Genomic DNA, 13,078 nt, shown 5'->3' on the forward strand with positions numbered 1-13,078 from the left:
TTTTAGTGTCTCCGCATTCCGCAGCACGCGACATAGCTTTGCAGACGTTAAGTACAACCGTTTCAGAGAATAGAGCGGCCAATGTGACGATCTGGCTTTAAGTCGCTCCGATAACAAATGACAAAAAGGGACGGATTTCTCAGGTTTTTACTACATATGAACACTTTTCACATTCTCCCGTGATAACTCAGCTGTTAGTACTCCTTTCATACAGAATCTTAAGGTCCTAGCTCATGTCCAAGCCACCAAAGAAGGGTAATAAGTCAATAATCGATAACTGAAACATGAATTCTACTACTTCTTACCGGCTATTACATTAACTTAGAAGCTTCATCTGTGTTCTACTATGGTGCTTTTAGTGCCTCCGCATACCGCAGCACGCGACATAGCTTTGCAGACGATAAGTACAACCGTTTCAGAGAGAAGAGCGGCTAATGTGACGATCTGGCTTTACGTCGATTCGATAACTAATGACGAAAACGAATGGATTTCTCCGGTTTTTACTACATATGAACACTTTTCACATTCTCCCGTGCAACGCGGCTGCTAGTCCTCCTTTCATGCAAAATCTTAAGTCCCTAGCTCATGTCCAAGGCAGCAAAGAAGGGTAAAAAGTCAATAATCGATACCGAAAACTTGAATTGTACTACTTCTTACTGGCTACTACATAAACTTAGAAGCTTCATCTGTGTTCTACTATGGTGCTTTTAGTGTCTCCGCATACCGCAGCACGCGACATAGCTTTGCAGATGATAAGTACAACCGTTTCAGAAAGAAGAGCGGCTAATGTGACGATCTGGCTTTACGTCGATTCGATAACAAATGACGAAAACGGACCGATTTTTCAGGTTTTTACTACATACGAACATTTTTCACATTCTCCCGTGCAACGCGGCTGCTAGTCCTCGTTTCACGAAAAATCTTAAGTTCCTAGCTCATGTCCAAGGCACCAAAGAAGGGTAAAATGTAAAGAATCGATACCTAACACTTGAATTGTGCTACTTATTACTGGCTACTACATAAAGTTAGAAGACTTATCTGTGTTCTACTATGGTGCTTTTAGTGTCTCCGCATACGGGAGCACGCGACATAGCTTTCCAGACGATAAATGTAATAGTTTCAGACAGATGTGCGGCCAGTGTGACATTCTGGCTTTAGGTCGATTCGATAACAAATGAGGAAAACGGACGGATTTCTCAGGTTTTTACTACATATGAACACTTTACACATTCTCCCGTGCAACTCGACTGCTAGGTCTCCTTTCATGCAAAATCTTAAGTTCCTAGCTCATGTCCAAGGCACCAGAGCCAGCTAAAAAGTCAGTAATCGGTACTTAAAACTTTAATTGTACTATTTCTTACTGGCTATTACATCAACTTGGAAGCTTCATCTGTATTCTACTATGGTACTTTTAGTGTCTACGCATACCGCAGCACCTGTCATAGCTTTGCAGACGGTAAGTACAACCGTTTCAGAGAGAAGAGCGGCTAATGTGACGATCTGGCTTTACGTCGATTCGATAACTAATGACGAAAACGAATGGATTTCTCCGGTTTTTACTACATATGAACACTTTTCACATTCTCCCGTGCAACGCGGCTGCTAGTCCTCCTTTCATGCAAAATCTTAAGTCCCTAGCTCATGTCCAAGGCAGCAAAGAAGGGTAAAAAGTCAATAATCGATACCGAAAACTTGAATTGTACTACTTCTTACTGGCTACTACATAAACTTAGAAGCTTCATCTGTGTTCTACTATGGTGCTTTTAGTGTCTCCGCATACCGCAGCACGCGACATAGCTTTGCAGATGATAAGTACAACCGTTTCAGAGAGAAGAGCGGCCAATGTGACGATCTGGCTTAAGTCGCTCCGATAACAAATGACAAAAACGGACGGATTCCTCAGGTTTTTGCTACATATGAACACATTTGACATTCTCCCTTGCAACGCGCTTGCTAGTCCTCCTTTCATACAGAATCTTAAGTTCCTAGCTCATGTCCAAGGCACCAAAGAAGGGTAAAAAGTCAATAATCGATACATAATACTTGAATTGTACTACATCTTACTGGCTATTACATCATCTTAGAAGCTTCATCTGTGTTCTACTATGCTGCTTTTAGTGTCTCCGCATATCGCAGCACGCGACATAGCTTTGCACACGATAAATGTAACCGTTTCAGAGGGAAGAGCGGCCAATGTGACGATCTCGCATTAAGTCGATTTGATAACAAATGACGAAAACGGACCGATTTTTCAGGTTTTTACTACATACGAACATTTTTCACATTCTCCCGTGCAACGCGGCTGCTAGTCCTCGTTTCACGAAAAATCTTAAGTTCCTAGCTCATGTCCAAGGCACCAAAGAAGGGTAAAATGTAAAGAATCGATACCTAACACTTGAATTGTGCTACTTATTACTGGCTACTACATAAAGTTAGAAGACTTATCTGTGTTCTACTATGGTGCTTTTAGTGTCTCCGCATACGGGAGCACGCGACATAGCTTTCCAGACGATAAATGTAATAGTTTCAGACAGATGTGCGGCCAGTGTGACATTCTGGCTTTAGGTCGATTCGATAACAAATGAGGAAAACGGACGGATTTCTCAGGTTTTTTCTACATATGAACACTTTTCACATTCTACCATGCTTCTCGTCTGCCAGTCCTCCTTTCATGCAGAATCTTATGTTCCTAGTTCATGTCCAAGGCACCAAAGAAGGGTAAAAAGTCAATAATCGATACATAAAACTTGAATTGTACTACATCTTACAAGCTGTTTCATCAACTTAGAAGCTTTATCTGTGTTCTACTATGGTGCTTTTAGCGTCTCCGCATACCGCAGCACGCGTCGTAGCTTTGCATACGATAAATGTAACCGTTTCATTCAGAAGTGCGGCCAGTGTGACGGTCTGGGTATAAGTCGATTCGATAACAAATGACAAAAAGGGACGGATTTCTCAGCTTTTTACTACATATGAACACTTTCCACATTCTCCCGTGCAACGCGGCTGCTAGTCCTCCTTTCATGCAATATCTTAAGTTCCTAGCTCATGTCCAAGGCACCAAAGAAGGGTAAATATTCTATAATCGATACCTAAAACTTGAATTGTACTACTTCTTATTGGCTATTAAATCAACTTAGAGCTTCATCTGTGTTCTACTATGGTGCTTTCAGTGTCTCCGCATATCGCAGCACGCGACATAGCTTTGCACACGATAAATGTAACCGTTTCAGAGGCAAGAGCGGCCAATGTGACGATCTCGCTTTAAGTAGATTTGATAACAAATGACGAAAACGGACGGATTTCTCAGGTTTTTACTACATATGGACACTTTTCACATTCTCCCGTGAAACTCGGCTGCTAGTCCTCCTTTCATGCAGAATCTTAGGGTCCTAGCTCAAGTCCTAGCCACCAAAGATGGTTAATAAGTCAATAATCGATAACTAAAACTTGAATTGTACTACTTCTTACTGGCTATTACATCAAATTAGAAGCTTCATCTGTGTTCTACTATGCTGCTTTTAGTGTCTCCTCATACCGCAGCACGCGACATAGCTTTGCAGACGATAAGAACAACCGTTTCAGAGAGAAGAGCGGCCAATGTGACGATCTGGCTTTAAGTCGATTCGATAACAAATGACGAAAACGGACAGATTTCTCAGGGTTTTACTACATATGAACACATTTCACATTCTCCCGTGCAACGCGGCTGCTAGTCCTCCTTTCATGCAAAATCTTAAGTTACTAGCTCATGTCCAAGGCGCCAAAGAATGGTAAAAAGTCAATAATCGATACCTAAAACTTGAATTGTACTACATCTTACTGCCTATTACATCAAGTTAGAAGCTTAATCTGTGTTCTACTATGGTGCTTTTAGTGTGTCCGCATACCACAGCACGCGACATAGCTTTGCAGACGATAAATGTAACCGTTTCAGACAGAAGTGCGGCCAATGTGACTTTCTGGCTTTAAGTTGATTCGATAACAAATGACGAAAACGGACGGATTTCTCAGGTTTTTACTACATATTAAACACTTTCCACATTCTCCCGTGCAACGCGGCTGCTAGTCCTCCTTTCATGCAAAATCTTAAGTTCCTAGCTCATGTCCAAGGCACCAAAGAAGGGTAAATAGTCAATAATCGATACCTAAAACTTGAATTGTACTACTTCTTACTGGCTATTAAATCAACTTAGAAGCTTCATCTGTGTTCTACTATGGTGCTTTTAGTGTCTCCGCATATCGCAGCACGCGACATAGCTTTGCACACGATAAATGTAACCGTTTCAGAGGGAAGAGCGGCCAATGTGACGATCTCGCTTTAAGTAGATTTGATAACAAATGACGAAAACGGACGGATTTCTCAGGTTTTTACTACATATAAACACTTTTCACATTCTCCCGTGCAACGCGGCTGCTAGTCCTTCTTTCATGCAGAATCTTAAGGTCCTAGCTCATGTCCAAGGCACCAAAGCCAGCTTAAAAGTCAATAATCGGTATCTAAAACTGGAATTGTACTACTTCTTACTGGCTATTACATCAACTTAGAAGCTTCATCTGTGTTCTACTATGGTGCTTTTAGTGTCTCCGCATACCGCAGCACGCGACATAGCTTTGCAGACGATAAGTACAACCGTTTCAGAGAATAGAGCGGCCAATGTGACGATCTGGCTTTAAGTCGCTCCGATAACAAATGACAAAAAGGGACGGATTTCTCAGGTTTTTACTACATATAAACACTTTTCACATTCTCCCGTGCAACGCGGCTGCTAGTCCTTCTTTCATGCAGAATCTTAAGGTCCTAGCTCATGTCCAAGGCACCAAAGCCAGCTTAAAAGTCAATAATCGGTATCTAAAACTGGAATTGTACTACTTCTTACTGGCTATTACATCAACTTAGAAGCTTCATCTGTGTTCTACTATGGTGCTTTTAGTGTCTCCGCATACCGCAGCACGCGACATAGCTTTGCAGATGATAAGTACAACCGTTTCAGAGAATAGAGCGGCCAATGTGACGATCTGGCTTTAAGTCGCTCTGATAACAAATGACAAAAAGGGACGGATTTCTCAGGTTTTTACTACATATGAACACTTTTCACATTCTCCCGTGCAACTCAGCTGCTAGTACTCCTTTCATACAGAATCTTAAGGTCCTAGCTCATGTCCAGGCCACCAAAGAAGGGTAATAAGTCAATAATCGATAACTGAAACAAGAATTCTACTACTTCTTACCGGCTATTACATTAACTTAGAAGCTTCATCTGTGTTCTACTATGGTGCTTTTAGTGCCTCCGCATACCGCAGCACGCGACATAGCTTTGCAGACGATAAGTACAACCGTTTCAGAGAGAAGAGCGGCTAATGTGACGATCTGGCTTTAAGTCGATTCGATAACAAATGACGAAAACGAATGGATTTCTCCGGTTTTTACTACATATGAACACTTTTCACATTCTCCCGTGCAACGCGGCTGCAAGTCCTCCTTTCATGCAAAATCTTAAGTCCCTAGCTCATGTCCAAGGCAGCAAAGAAGGGTAAAAAGTCAATAAGCGATACCGAAAACTTGAATTGTACTACTTCTTACTGGCTACTACATAAACTTAGAAGCTTCATCTGTGTTCTACTATGGTGCTTTTAGTGTCTCCGCATACCGCAGCACGCGTCGTAGCTTTGCATACGATAAATGTAACCGTTTCATTCAGAAGTGCGGCCAGTGTGACGGTCTGGGTATAAGTCGATTCCATAACAAATGACTAAAAGGGACGGATTTCTCAGCTTTTTACTACATATGAACACTTTCCACATTCTCCCGTGCAACGCGGCTGCTAGTCCTCCTTTCATGCAATATCTTAAGTTCCTAGCTCATGTCCAAGGCACCAAAGAAGGGTAAATATTCTATAATCGATACCTAAAACTTGAATTGTACTACTTCTTATTGGCTATTAAATCAACTTAGAGCTTCATCTGTGTTCTACTATGGTGCTTTTAGTGTCTCCGCATATCGCAGCACGCGACATAGCTTTGCACACGATAAATGTAACCGTTTCAGAGGCAAGAGCGGCCAATGTGACGATCTCGCTTTAAGTAGATTTGATAACAAATGACGAAAACGGACGGATTTCTCAGGTTTTTACTACATATGGACACTTTTCACATTCTCCCGTGAAACTTGGCTGCTAGTCCTCCTTTCATGCAGAATCTTCGGGTCCTAGCTCAAGTCCTAGCCACCAAAGATGGTTAATAAGTCAATAATCGATAACTAAAACTTGAATTGTACTACTTCTTACTGGCTATTACATCAAATTAGAAGCTTCATCTGTGTTCTACTATGCTGCTTTTAGTGTCTCCTCATACCGCAGCACGCGACATAGCTTTGCAGACGATAAGAACAACCGTTTCAGAGAGAAGAGCGGCCAATGTGACGATCTGGCTTTAAGTCGATTCGATAACAAATGACGAAAACGGACAGATTTCTCAGGGTTTTACTACATATGAACACATTTCACATTCTCCCGTGCAACGCGGCTGCTAGTCCTCCTTTCATGCAAAATCTTAAGTTACGAGCTCATGTCCAAGGCGCCAAAGAATGGTAAAAAGTCAATAATCGATACCTAAAACTTGAATTGTACTACATCTTATTGGCTATTACATCAACTTAGAAGCTTCATCTGTGTTCTACTATGGTGCTTTTAGTGTCTCCGCATACCGCAGCACGCGACATAGCTTTGCAGACGATAAGTACAACCGTTTCAGACAGAAGAGCGGCCAATGTGACGATCTGGCTTTAAGTCAATTCGATAACAAATGACGAAAACGGACGGATTTCTCAGGTTTTTACTACATATTAAACACTTTCCACATTCTCCCGTGCAACGCGGCTGCTAGTCCTCCTTTCATGCAAAATCTTAAGTTCCTAGCTCATGTCCAAGGCACCAAAGAAGGTTAAATAGTCAATAATCGATACCTAAAACTTGAATTGTACTACTTCTTACTGGCTATTAAATCAACTTAGAAGCATCATCTGTGTTCTACTATGGTGCTTTTAGTGTCTCCGCATATCGCAGCACGCGACATAGCTTTGCACACGATAAATGTAACCGTTTCAGAGGGAAGAGCGGCCAATGTGACGATCTCGCTTTAAGTAGATTTGATAACAAATGACGAAAACGGACGGATTTCTCAGGTTTTTACTACATATAAACACTTTTCACATTCTCCCGTGCAACGCGGCTGCTAGTCCTTCTTTCATGCAGAATCTTAAGGTCCTAGCTCATGTCCAAGGCACCAAAGCCAGCTTAAAAGTCAATAATCGGTATCTAAAACTGGAATTGTACTACTTCTTACTGGCTATTACATCAACTTAGAAGCTTCATCTGTGTTCTACTATGGTGCTTTTAGTGTCTCCGCATACCGCAGCACGCGACATAGCTTTGCAGACGATAAGTACAACCGTTTCAGAGAATAGAGCGGCCAATGTGACGATCTGGCTTTAAGTCGAACCGATAACAAATGACAAAAAGGGACGGATTTCTCAGGATTTTACTACATATAAACACTTTTCACATTCTCCCGTGCAACGCGGCTGCTAGTCCTTCTTTCATGCAGAATCATAAGGTCCTAGCTCATGTCCAAGGCACCAAAGCCAGCTTAAAAGTCAATAATCGGTCTCTAAAACTGGAATTGTACTACTTCTTACTAGCTATAACTTCAACTTAGAAGCTTCATCTGTGTTCTACTATGGTGCTTTTAGTGTCTCCGCATACCGCAGCACGCGACATAGCTTTGCAGACGTTAAGTACAACCGTTTCAGAGAATAGAGCGGCCAATGTGACGATCTGGCTTTAAGTCGCTCCGATAACAAATGACAAAAAGGGACGGATTTCTCAGGTTTTTACTACATATGAACACTTTCCACATTCTCCCGTGATAACTCAGCTGTTAGTACTCCTTTCATACAGAATCTTAAGGTCCTAGCTCATGTCCAAGCCACCAAAGAAGGGTAATAAGTCAATAATCGATAACTGAAACATGAATTCTACTACTTCTTACCGGCTATTACATTAACTTAGAAGCTTCATCTGTGTTCTACTATGGTGCTTTTAGTGCCTCCGCATACCGCAGCACGCGACATAGCTTTGCAGACGATAAGTACAACCGTTTCAGAGAGAAGAGCGGCTAATGTGACGATCTGGCTTTAAGTCGATTCGATAACAAATGACGAAAACGGACGGATTTCTCAGGTTTTTACTACATATGAACACTTTTCACATTCTCCCGTGCAACGCGGCTGCTAGTCCTCCTTTCATGCAAAATCTTAAGTCCCTAGCTCACGTCCAAAGCACCAAAGAAGGGTAAAAAGTCAATAATCGATACCGAAAACTTGAATTGTACTACTTCTTACTGGCTACTACATAAACTTAGAAGCTTTATCTGTGTTCTACTATGGTGCTTTTAGTGTCTCCGCATACCACAGCACGCGACATAGCTTTGCAGACGATAAATGTAACCGTTTCAGACAGAAGTGCAGCCAATGTGACTTTCTGGCTTTACGTCGATTCAATAACAAATGACGAAAACGAATGGATTTCTCCGGTTTTTACTACATATGAACACTTTTCACATTCTCCCGTGCAACGCGGCTGCTAGTCCTCCTTTCATGCAAAATCTTAAGTCCCTAGCTCATGTCCAAGGCAGCAAAGAAGGGTAAAAAGTCAATAATCGATACCGAAAACTTGAATTGTACTACTTCTTACTGGCTACTACATAAACTTAGAAGCTTCATCTGTGTTCTACTATGGTGCTTTTAGTGTCTCCGCATACCGCAGCACGCGACATAGCTTTGCAGATGATAAGTACAACCGTATCAGAGAGAAGAGCGGCCAATGTGACGATCTGGCTTAAGTCGCTCCGATAACAAATGACAAAAAGGGACGGATTCCTCAGGTTTTTGCTACATATGAACACATTTGACATTCTCCCTTGCAACGCGCTTGCTAGTCCTCCTTTCATACAGAATCTTAAGTTCCTAGCTCATGTCCAAGGCACCAAAGAAGGGTAAAAAGTCAATAATCGATACATAATACTTGAATTGTACTACATCTTACTGGCTATTACATCATCTTAGAAGCTTCATCTGTGTTCTACTATGGTGCTTTTAGTGTCTCCGCATATCGCAGCACGCGACATAGCTTTGCACACGATAAATGTAACCGTTTCAGAGGGAAGAGCGGCCAATGTGACGATCTCGCATTAAGTCGATTTGATAACAAATGACGAAAACGGATGGATTTTTCAGGTTTTTACTACATACGAACATTTTTCACATTCTCCCGTGCAACGCGGCTGCTAGTCCTCGTTTCACGAAAAATCTTAAGTTCCTAGCTCATGTCCAAGGCACCAAAGAAGGGTAAAATGTAAAGAATCGATACCTAACACTTGAATTGTGCTACTTATTACTGGCTACTACATAAAGTTAGAAGACTTATCTGTGTTCTACTATGGTGCTTTTAGTGTCTCCGCATACGGCAGCACGCGACATAGCTTTCCAGACGATAAATGTAATCGTTTCAGACAGAAGTGCGGCCAGTGTGACGTTCTGGCTTTAGGTCGATTCGATAACAAATGAGGAAAACGGACGGATTTCTCAGGTTTTTACTACATATGAACACTTTACACATTCTCCCGTGCAACCCGACTGCTAGGTCTCCTTTCATGCAAAATCTTAAGTTCCTAGCTCATGTCCAAGGCACCAGAGCCAGCTAAAAAGTCAGTAATCGGTACCTAAAACTTTAATTGTACTATTTCTTACTGGCTATTACATCAACTTGGAAGCTTCATCTGTATTCTACTATGGTACTTTTAGTGTCTACGCATACCGCAGCACCCGTCATAGCTTTGCAGACGGTAAGTACAACCGTTTCAGAGAGAAGAGCGGCCATGTGACGATCTGGCTTTAAGTCGATTCGATAACAAATGACAAAAAGGGACGGATTTCTAAGGTTTTTTCTACATATGTACACTTTTCACATTCTACCATGCTACTCGTCTGCTAGTCCTCCTTTCATGCAGAATCTTATGTTCCTAGTTCATGTCCAAGGCACCAAAGAAGGGTAAAAAGTCAATAATCGATACATAAAACTTGAATTGTACTACATCTTACAAGCTATTACATCAACTTAGAAGCTTTATCTGTGTTCTACTATGGTGCTTTTAGCGTCTCCGCATACCGCAGCACGCGTCGTAGCTTTGCATACGATAAATGTAACCGTTTCATTCAGAAGTGCGGCCAGTGTGACGGTCTGGGTATAAGTTGATTCGATAACAAATGACAAAAAGGGACGGATTTCTCAGCTTTTTACTACATATGGACACTTTTCACATTCTCCCGTGAAACTCGGCTGCTAGTCCTCCTTTCATGCAGAATCTTAGGGTCCTAGCTCAAGTCCTAGCCACCAAAGATGGTTAATAAGTCAATAATCGATAACTAAAACTTGAATTGTACTACTTCTTACTGGCTATTACATCAAATTAGAAGCTTCATCTGTGTTCTACTATGCTGCTTTTAGTGTCTCCTCATACCGCAGCACGCGACATAGCTTTGCAGACGATAAGAACAACCGTTTCAGAGAGAAGAGCGGCCAATGTGACGATCTGGCTTTAAGTCGATTGGATAACAAATGACGAAAACGGACAGATTTCTCAGGGTTTTACTACATATGAACACATTTCACATTCTCCCGTGCAACGCGGCTGCTAGTCCTCCTTTCATGCAAAATCTTAAGTTACTAGCTCATGTCCAAGGCGCCAAAGAATGGTAAAAAGTCAATAATCGATACCTAAAACTTGAATTGTACTACATCTTACTGCCTATTACATCAAGTTAGAAGCTTAATCTGTGTTCTACTATGGTGCTTTTAGTGTGTCCGCATACCACAGCACGCGACATAGCTTTGCAGACGATAAATGTAACCGTTTCAGACAGAAGTGCGGCCAATGTGACTTTCTGGCTTTACGTCGATTCGATAACAAATGACGAAAACGAACAGATTTCTCCGGTTTATACTACATATGAACACTTTTCACATTCTCCCATGCAACGCGGCTGCTGGTCTTCCTTTCATGCAAAATCTTAAGTTCCTAGCTCATGTCCAATTCACCAAAGAAGGGTAAAAAATCAATAATCGATACCTAAAACTTGAATTGTACTACATCTTATTGGCTATTACATCAACTTAGAAGCTTCATCTGTGTTCTACTATGGTGCTTTTAGTGTCTCCGCATACCGCAGCACGCGACATAGCTTTGCAGACGATAAGTACAACCGTTTCAGACAGAAGAGCGGCCAATGTGACGATCTGGCTTTAAGTCAATTCGATAACAAATGACGAAAACGGACGGATTTCACAGGTTTTTACTACATATTAAACACTTTCCACATTCTCCCGTGCAACGCGGCTGCTAGTCCCCCTTTCATGCAAAATCTTACGTTCCTAGCTCATGTCCAAGGCACCAAAGAAGGGTAAATAGTCAATAATCGATACCTAAAACTTGAATTGTACTACTTCTTACTGACTATTAAATCAACTTAGAAGCTTCATCTGTGTTCTACTATGGTGCTTTTAGTGTCTCCGCATATCGCAGCACGCGACATAGCTTTCCACACGATAAATGTAACCGTTTCAGAGGGAAGAGCGGCCAATGTGACGATCTCGCTTTAAGTAGATTTGATAACAAATGACGAAAACGGACGGATTTCTCAGGTTTTTACTACATATAAACACTTTTCACATTCTCCCGTGCAACGCGGCTGCTAGTCCTTCTTTCATGCAGAATCTTAAGGTCCTAGCTCATGTCCAAGGCACCAAAGCCAGCTTAAAAGTCAATAATCGGTATCTAAAACTGGAATTGTACTACTTCTTACTGGCTATTACATCAACTTAGAAGCTTCATCTGTGTTCTACTATGGTGCTTTTAGTGTCTCCGCATACCGCAGCACGCGACATAGCTTTGCAGACGATAAGTACAACCGTTTCAGAGAATAGAGCGGCCAATGTGACGATCTGGCTTTAAGTCGCTCCGATAACAAATGACAAAAAGGGACGGATTTCTCAGGTTTTTACTACATATAAACACTTTTCACATTCTCCCGTGCAACGCGGCTGCTAGTCCTTCTTTCATGCAGAATCTTAAGGTCCTATCTCATGTCCAAGGCACCAAAGAAGGGTAAAAAGTCAATAATCGATACATAATACTTGAATTGTACTACATCTTACTGGCTATTACATCATCTTAGAAGCTTCATCTGTGTTCTACTATGGTGTTTTTAGTGTCTCCGCATATCGCAGCACGCGACATAGCTTTGCACACGATAAATGTAACCGTTTCAGAGGGAAGAGCGGCCAATGTGACGATCTCGCATTAAGTCGATTTGATAACAAATGACGAAAACGGTCGGATTTCTCAGGTTTTTACTACATATGAACATTTTTCACTTTGTCCCGTGCAACGCGGCTGCTAGTCCTCGTTTCACGCAAAATCTTAAGTTCCTAGCTCATGTCCAAGGCACCAAAGAAGGGTAAAATGTAAAGAATCGATACCTAAAACTTGAATTGTACTACATCTTATTGGCTATTACATCAACTTAGAAGCTTCATCGTTGTTCTACTATGGTGCTTTTAGTGTCTCCGCATACCGCAGCACGCGACATAGCTTTGCAGACGATAAGTACAACCGTTTCAGAGAGAAGAGCGACCATGTGACGATCTGGCTTTAAGTCGATTCGATAACAAATGACAAAAAGGGACGGATTTCACAGGTTTTTACTACATATGAACACTTTACACATTCTCCCGTGCAACTCGACTGCTAGGCCTCCTTTCATGCAAAATCTTAAGTTCCTAGCTCATGTCCAAGGCACCAGAGCCAGCTAAAAAAGTCAATAATCGATACCTAAAACTTTAATTGTACTATTTCTTACTGGCTATTACATTAACTTTGAAGCTTAATCAGTATTCTACTATGGGACTTTTAGTGTCTACGCATACCGCAGCACCCGACATAGCTTTGCAGACGATAAGTA

The sequence above is a fragment of the Schistocerca gregaria genome, unplaced genomic scaffold, assembly GCF_023897955.1.
Source record: "Schistocerca gregaria isolate iqSchGreg1 unplaced genomic scaffold, iqSchGreg1.2 ptg000317l, whole genome shotgun sequence".
NCBI classification, from domain to species: domain Eukaryota; kingdom Metazoa; phylum Arthropoda; class Insecta; order Orthoptera; family Acrididae; genus Schistocerca; species Schistocerca gregaria.